The sequence below is a fragment of the Diabrotica undecimpunctata genome, chromosome 6 (assembly GCF_040954645.1).
Source record: "Diabrotica undecimpunctata isolate CICGRU chromosome 6, icDiaUnde3, whole genome shotgun sequence".
NCBI lineage: Eukaryota > Metazoa > Arthropoda > Insecta > Coleoptera > Chrysomelidae > Diabrotica > Diabrotica undecimpunctata.
In genome coordinates this window covers 79,636,891-79,646,474 of record NC_092808.1, presented here as the reverse complement: position 1 = coordinate 79,646,474, position 9,584 = coordinate 79,636,891, and positions in this window count along the sequence as shown.

Below are 9,584 nucleotides of genomic sequence, written 5' to 3'. Positions count from 1 at the left end.
TGAAAAATTTCATCGTCACTATTATCGCAGCCAAAATTAGTGGATTCAAATTCTATACTCTCTTCATTGTTTTCTAGAACATCTTGAACGTCGGATTTGGTTTCGGATAATTATTCTAATTCAGCTAAGACAAAGCTTGTTGCTGAGTAAGACCACGACCACGAATTGACCACATTTTTGAAAATCAATCTAATATCAGACCGTCACTAACGGCTTTTAGACTAATGCTGCACAACAATGCCAAACCAACAAGAACTTAAAAAAAATCCTAGAAATAATATTTTTAGGAAATTATATTGCCAATTGAACAAAATTCCCACGTAAAAGTGAAATTTCTTGAATAACCCACATAAATCGATTCGGGTCAAAATGATCACTTCCCTGTCCCTTTATGAATACAATCTCGTAAAACAAAAATTTTTGAATTAATGTAAAATAAAACACTACCAATGTATAGAACAATTTACCTTAGAAAAATTCAAAACATGTTTGGTTAAAATGTATCCCCCTCTCCGTGAGTGGTATGTATGTCTTACCTGTGACCCACTCGTACAGATAAGAATTGGAGGCATAGTTTATTACATATTGTAGCATTGTTTTATATGCAATTCATACTGGGTCACATAACCCATTAAAAATATCCGATGGGTTTGTAGTCTAGTTTAATTTGATACGTCAAAATTGAATTATTTTCTTTTTATTTTTGTTAACATGGAAACCAATTTTTATTACAATGTACCGGAACAACATTAGGATAAACATTTTTAACTCATTTCATATTTCGTGGAGAAATATATTTTAAAAATTGTGTTTTAAAATACATATAATCTACATATAAAGGAAATATAATTAAGCCTTTTATTATTCCTTAAATTACCATACGCCTAAATAAAGTATTAATGAATTAATAAGTGTAACTTTTAGCTGCTAACCATCCTTAAAAATTCCCAACTTTATAAGTAAACATTTTGTAAAGGAAAATGTGTAACTATCTATTATTATAATATGCCTTCCGATTGATTATAGCTGCTAAGAGGAATATCTTTAAACATATAATTTGAGAAATATTAGTGATCTTGTAACTAGTGCTTTAAGAATAATATTTGAACAAAATTTATTATAAGAAATAAACCTACCTATAGTCTTAGCTTGCATGGAAAATGTACTCTTACATTCCAAAATTTTGAGTTTCTTTAAAATCAGATAACCGTATCTGAAATTATGCGTTATAACTCTAAGTCCAAATCACTTGTGATAAAAGGTGACGTTATAATCAAATAAAATGAAGACTAGGGACTGAAGTAAGGTGGTAAATGAGAGGAAAGCAAATAAGAAAAATCCTGGAGCAACATCCAAAAAAGGTCTTGAGTACAAAACTTCTTTAAGCAAATGAAAGTGTTAAATTACTACTGCCAGAATGCCAAAAAAAATTTTAATTTAACAATACTTTAGCGTGCCAAATAGAGAGAAACAAATGTTATATCTGCTACTTCTAACAACATGAATTTTCTACTTAATGAAAAATACAACGTGCTGTTACGTGACAGTGGATCTCATGATCCCAATAAATATTAATATTTTAACGTAAGCAGTTAGGTTTTGTATGTTATATATGTTTTATTAAATTTGTTCCTATAGCATCAAAATTGGTTAGCTGAAGAAACTTTCAAACTTGTATCTGAACTAGTTTTCAAACTTTATGCTATCAAAAGTCAACTTAATCATATAGCATTTTCTTGTTTTTTTTGCGTTACTGCCAAATAAAACCGAAGAAACTTATCAAAGATTATTATGTATGTTAACAATCCCACTACAGAATTTAAATCCCGATTCTTGTCCACTTGATTTTGGAAAGACGGCAATTAGTATTTTACAAGCTGAGTTTCATATAATTGAAACAAAGGTTTTTTTTTCATTTAAATAAATCAGCTAACTTCAATATGATTACTCCCTATGGAAGAAACAAAACTAATGTATATTTACAAGGCGCAAAAATTTTTCCTGAATTTAATGACAAAACTAAAGAGTTTTTGCAATACTTTAAAACTACGTATATTAAAGGTGGAATCTAAAAAAAAAACAATACATTTCACATTATAAGTTCTATCCTTTTGTAAACTTTAAGTCAGCGTATAGCGCCCTAAGATGTAAATAATATGAAGCTATGAATGAACTTAAGATTCCCTTTAAATTACTAAGACTTGTAAAAACAACTATGAGTATGAGTAATGTAATCTGCAGAGTACAAATACAAGGCGATCTGTCACAAGAATTTTAAAAATATACGGGGTTGCGGGATGTGCTAGCGTGTCTTTTCTTTTATATAGCATTAGAACAGACTACATATAAGATATGCCCAGTTACACAACAGGGGAACAATCTTTATTAAGCCAATGCAAATTGTGGCTTACGGTGACGATTTGGATTTGATCGCACGCACCACACGAGGACATAAAGAGATGGCTTTCAACTACTTGACGGCCGCACGAGGAAAAAACCAAAATGTTGGCGTCAATGCCAAATAACAGAGATAGTGCTAGAAATGCCGAACAATACTTTATCATAGACCACTATAATTTTGAGGTAGTAAATAAGTTAACCTATCTGGGTTTTCTCATAACAAGCGATAATGACACATCTAAAGAAGAAAAACGAAGGGTACTGATAGCGAAAAAGTGTAATTTTTTGCTAAATAAGCAGCTAAAAAGCAAAAATTTAAGCCAAAAAACCAAACTAATACAGCACACATCCTACCAGTGGTGACATATGGGTCAGAAGCATGGACCATCTCCTGAACAGGCGAAAATGGCCTACTCGTCTTTGAAAGGAAGTTACTACGCAGAATTATGAGCGCAATCTGTAACAACGAAATTTGGAGATGGCAATATTATTTCGAATGGTACGAGATGTATAAAGAAATAATTAATGGTAGAGATGTAATATATTTCAAAAAATTGGGTAGACTTAGATGGACTGGACATGTGTCAAAATCAAATAAAAATTACCCACCTAGATGAACCCTATTGGCGACACCAGTAGGAAATAGTAGTAGAGGTAGAGGGATGGTGTGGACGAGGACGCGAGGAACATCGACGCAGCAAACTGACAACGGTTGGCGATGAACAGAACGACTGGCGAAATAGAATAACGAAGGTCTAGGCTCAACTAGGGCTGAAACACCAGTTAAGATGATTATATGATATTAAAAGTGGTAAATTAAGAAATCCAGCATATCCTCGATACATCATATGGAACCACCATCGTCAACAACTAACTTGACGTATTATTTGAAATATGAAAGCGGCCAAAGAATGCCTTAAAGTTGGAAATATAAACAAATAAAAGGGCGCACATTTACAGTCGTCTAAGATTATGATGTTGAATGTCTATTGACATATCACATATCTAAGAAATATAGCTCACTTATTCTGAGTTTTACAATAAATAAATATGAATACTTTAAAAATTGTATACTTGACTATACATGATCAATGTTAGGAATACATACTTAGTTATATACAAAAACAAAATATTTTTTAGTTGTCACATTCACCAAAATATATGCAAAATATATGTGAAATGTTTTTAAAAAAAGTCGTCTTAAGAAATATATCGGCATTTCTAGTGTAGAAAAGTAATACATTTTTGTCTATATCCAGTAAGGCTAAATTTGCTAAAAAAACATAAATGGGGGCGTTGCGAATTAAACCGTTACGAATAGTTGTAGTTACGAACCGTCGATGTTACAAAGTGTCGTCGTTATGAATTGACGGCGTTACGAATTATTGGTTGTTGTCACTTGTTGGGTTAGGGACTATTGCGTTATATGTCACGGAACCGCTTTTTTTTGAGACTATGAGTACACTCTCAAGAAAAATATAAGAAACATAACGAAGTTACACATTTGTTTGACCACTAAGTTTTACACCAAAGTATGTCAAGTATATTTTTTATGTTATTATTCTTTTTTTTTTAAGAATTATCGCTATCCATAATACTATTGAGGAGTAAATATTTAAAATTAAAATCATCTCGGCAAAATTAAACAAGTATCCATTATCTAGAACTGTCCATCTCTAATATAATAATAATATTTTACGTAATGAAAAATATTAAACTTTTTCTAACAATTAATATTTTAGTTGCCTAATTTTATAGTCTGTTGTAAAAATAATAATATTTTATTTTATGCTTAATAGAGTTCATATTGATGTTCAATTTGAATTCCATTAAGGCGCTATTAGTACAAGGTAGACAAATATACCTACGTAATAATATCTATCAATGCTTTCCTTTAGTTTATTACCGAAGCTACGACAGAATTGCTTAATGAGAACTCTAAATAATTTAAATACCTACCTAGGCAAATTATATTAATTACTTTCGTAGTTAGAAAACTCCTCCGAACAAAATTTCCAATTTCATACTCCTAAACCATAAAATACAATTTCTTTTATAATAAAAATGTAATGTAAGTTTGGAACAAAGCACAAAAGTTTCGAATACAATCAGAACTTCTGTTTCAATGAAAGTTTATATACAAAAGAAAGAGGTGTCATCTTCAATCTCGTTTTCCAAAAATATAGTAAGAAGTTGGAAGTTCACATTGTCATGGAGTGGATTATCAATGCAAAATCGAATTTGTCGTTTGAAAAGTTTGATTTAGATCATTTTCTGTGACAACTATTATTATTCTTTTTGTAATAACGACGGGTGCTCTTCGAGAAAAGAGTGTATTTTTAGCTGATTTTGCACTTTCTATTCATATCATTGAAATTGGGGAGAATCGAATAAAATATCGAGATTTAAACATGTTACATGTCAATTTAACTTATATAGGGTGGCAATATAATTATGATCTGATTATGATTAGATCTCGTTAATATTTTTCAGGTGAAATTATGGTAGTAGTATATTCAATATTTTAAAATGATTTTAAAAGCAATTCAAATGTATCTTAATGAATCTGTTAAAATGATATATATATATATATATAATATATATGTATATATCTATATATATATTTATATGTATATACATATATATATATATATATATATATATATATATATATATATATATATATATATATATATATATATATATATATATATGTAAGGGGATTGAGGTTAATTCGGTATACAGCTGATTAAAAGCCAAGTGTACTCTGTTCAAACACCTCATTATATTTTGCCGTTGCCGTAACAAGTGTTTTATCGGTAAATGTTTTCTAAGTATTAATAATTAATAGCGTCCCTTTACTACGCAAGAGGAATTATGGAAAACTCTTTATAAGGATGTTTCTAGTGATGCAAAGATGAAGATAATGTACTAGAGAGCGACCGTTTTTAAGAATCGTGCTTTTGTCAAAAAAAATTATGTGATCGTGTCACGCACGATCCCATCCCTCCTTGTGGTTCTTGGGTTAATTAAAATCACACTGTCGTTAACCTCAATCAAGTAAAATATCAAATAACAAATAATTATAAAATTTTCATCTGATGATGGCAATGAAAATTGGCGAAATATAATGAAATGTATAAACACAGTACACTTGGTTTTTAATCAGCTGTTTACTTAATTAATCTTAACCCCCTTTTCATCTAGCAGATCAGTTGTTATTTTAGAGGATACACACACACACACACAAACACACACATACAGACACACACACACACACACACACACATATATATATATATATATATATATATATATATATATATATATATATATATATATATATAGTTGAAGTTGAATTAATCTTCACCTGTTGGCTGGCTAACCAGTGACGTCATTAATATTATAATATATGATATTTTGGATTGACCTCGCATGCTTTGTTCTTTGTTGACAAATCAATCACTGTAGGGTAAATGGTGATCTTAACCACCTTTTCCTTTCATTGTTTGGCTTTTTAACGACAAGTTGTCAACCAAATTTATCACATTCTTTGAATATACCGCCCTATTATATTAGAGGTTGGTATTTTGCCTTGCTGTTTTTGTCACTTTGACCTCAAGGCCATATCTATTCACGTTGTGTGCGTGGGTGTTAAACCTGTAAATTCATTTACCTGCGAGATTCAGTAAGCTTAAGACTGGTAACATAATTTTATCTTTATTACTATATTAATCTTAAATAACTCAATATTGTTACCTAAAGTTAAAATTAAAATCTAATTGATTATGAATAAATTGTTGGAAGTGCATTCTCATGATCCTTCTAGTTCTTTACACTTTAAAATAAACCTTAATGTTTTTTACTTAAGTTTTCATAATAACTTTTTTATATACATGTATGTTTATCACATGTTCTTTTGCTGTGCTAATTTTGTTAAATTGCAAACTATACCTAGTTTCAATTAATTGTTTTATACAACTTTAACTCTAAATGTCCAGTTTCGTAAGCTTTTTCATATTTTTAACATCATCGACTGCTACATGTCTTTGTAAGGTAACACACTTTTTTTTTAACTTCTCTATGGATGTTTGGTTTCATATTGTTCTTTTTAGAAAAACTGATGATGCTTTCTGAGCAGAAAGCGAAACGTCTTCAATAAATAGATGAAGTAGCCACCTTCTTTGTCTTTTATTTCTCCACTTTGACCGAAAAACCCACCACTCTTCGAGTGTACCTTAGTTTATTTTGGATTGACGGTCGTACTCCTTTTCTCGATATATATATATATATATATATATATATATATATATATATATATATATATATATATATATATATATATATATATATATATATAGCCACTGATATTTTCTGTTATAAACACTGATTCTGGTCTTTTATCCATCCTTTAGTTTGGTAAAATGACCTTATGTATTTAGTTTGAATTTTCCCACAATTCTTGATGAAATATTAAATAGTTTAATAAAATCTTGTACCTTGGAGCTAGTAACACCAATGTGTCATGTGATTAATTTTAGCATCACACTTCTTAAATTTCTCTTTAAGAAGGGTATTCTAAAACTTCCACGTACACGTTATATTATGTTTGTATATTTCCCAATTTGACTTGCGCAGGTTCCGTTTAGTTTTAAAGTTGAAAAATGTATCACTTAAATGAATTTTTTTGTCTATTTTGACAATAACTGGAAAATGACCTGATCCCATTACATCCGTGTATACCGTTCACAAAAACAATAGCAAGATCAGATGACGAATATGTTAGGTTGACGACTGATTTAATGTTATTCATTGTAAGTTTGGTAGATTCTTCACCATTCAAAAGCAGTAGATTAGTATTCTCGAGTATGTCTAATAGCTGAGTTTCTTTAGGATTTAGTTTAAATGAACCCTAGATCTCAAGGTTTGCATTGATTTCACCTCCTATAATAGTTGGTGATAATATAAATTGTGAGTTAAAATTTGAGATCAAGGTAAATCATGGGACCCTCATATACATATATATATATATATATATATATATATATATATATATATATATATATATATATATATATATATATATATATATATATATGTATATATATATATAAATATATAAAATAATAGAAGAATTTGCGTCATTTTGCAATGTCCAAAATAACATCTTTTCTTAATCACAATTCACAGTTGGCTGGCACACTTCGCCTTTAAACAATTTTTTTGATTTTGTCTTTTTCTTATGTGTCAGTTTATATAATTTGTCAATTTTAAAAAATTTTTTACACCATGTATTTTTTAATTTTTTTAACTCGTGGTTCGTAATATTGTCACATGTTAGTGTAACATCCAAGAAATAATAATCTCAATTACGTAAGTAAAAAAACAACTTTTACATCTTTTAATAAAAAATTTTTTTTCAAGGATGTTTTACTAACAGTAGCACTTTATTTTAGTTTTTTCCTGACGATGAAAATAAACATTTTCGAAAGCTTGAAACTCAGTTAAAAGAGTACACTTATTCCACCGCTGCGTATCACAATAATCCTCAAAGCTCCGTTTTATATATATATATATATATATATATATATATATATATATATATATATACATAACTTTATTTTATATATATATATATATATATATATATATATATATATATATATATATATATATATATTTGTTTTTAGTACAATCCTGGGCCTTCGATAGTAAAACTTATAGTTAAACATAGTTATACACACGATAGTTAAACACAAACCTGAACCACGTTTACGATCCTAAACCTGTGTATTGGTTCAGGATTGGTTTCCTTTTATAACTGATATATAATTTAAAATTTACAAATTAAATAATTTTTTTTAAATTAGTGGTGCCATCAGCGGAAAAAACTGCCTAACTTTCAACTCAATATGTCATTTGGAATCCAAGAGAAACCTGTTTGTATTGTGGTTCAGGATGCATTTTTAGTTCAGCCATTTGCCACTTTGGCGCTGGAAACAATTTCTCGAATATACATGATTTTTATATACATTATCCTGATCCATACTATGTGGCAACATTGCTTTGACGTTATTTTGTTTAGAGAATTGGGGAATTCTATTTTTAGCCAAGGCCAGAGGATTTCTTTCCAATAGGTGGTATAAGATATTATTATTTAGTTGCAACAGTCATTTGTTTTGGTTCAGGAAGATGTGTTTAAAGATGAATAATTATAAAGGACGTTGTAAACTGATGGTTGATATGTGTTTAGTGAAAGGTAAGTTATACAAAACGTATTAAAATAAATTGTCATTTTGAGCGGTTTGGCTTAAAAATCTAGCTGAATTGTCCTTATTTATATGAGTTTATATTAACAGAGGTACAGGATGTCCAAGTAAAATAGTTATTCTTGATTATAATTCATATTTACAAAATGACTGTGTCAGAGTTTATTAAAAATTATTATAGGTGATTTTCTCATCGAGAGAAGCTGATTTGCAATCTGGGATGATCATATTATTCTGTATTTAGGATTAGTTCTAAACAATACTTTAAAAACATGTAAATTTTTATTTTTTTTACCAAAAAACGTAATTAATAGAGGGAAATTCTGTGATACATAATTTTAGACGACTTATGAAACGTTTTCAGTAATCTGCGATATCTCAAAATATTGAGTTCCTGTTTAAATTCATTTTATATAGGGCATCCCAAATAAGAGAAATCACGTCATCTTCTTTTTACTAACTGTTATGCAAGATGTTTTAAAAGTACTTCGATAAACCTCCAAGCAATTATTTTAGAAGGAAAAGTCTTTTTAACTAATGGACCTTAACGTCTTCCTGTTATATTTTTAGATTAGTATTTTATGACTGTCAGTATCTCAGAAGAATTTGACTAAATTAGCACTATTACATGTTATCTAGGTTAATTAGTTTAAAACCTTTCTCTGTATTAGTTAACAATAGCGCTACTGTTTATGAGGACTTTTCGTCTAAAATCATACCCCTGCAATGTTTTAAAATAGCTTTGAAACATCCTGTGTAAAATGAACCAGAAAAGCAAAGAATGAAAAAGGTTTTAAAGATTAAATGTATAATTTTTAGACAAAAACATAGAAAAAATACACTTTGATTATTGCTCCAAAAATTCTGAGAGCAGCTTATCTCCAATTTCTCAGATACACGTAAATAAAGATTCAA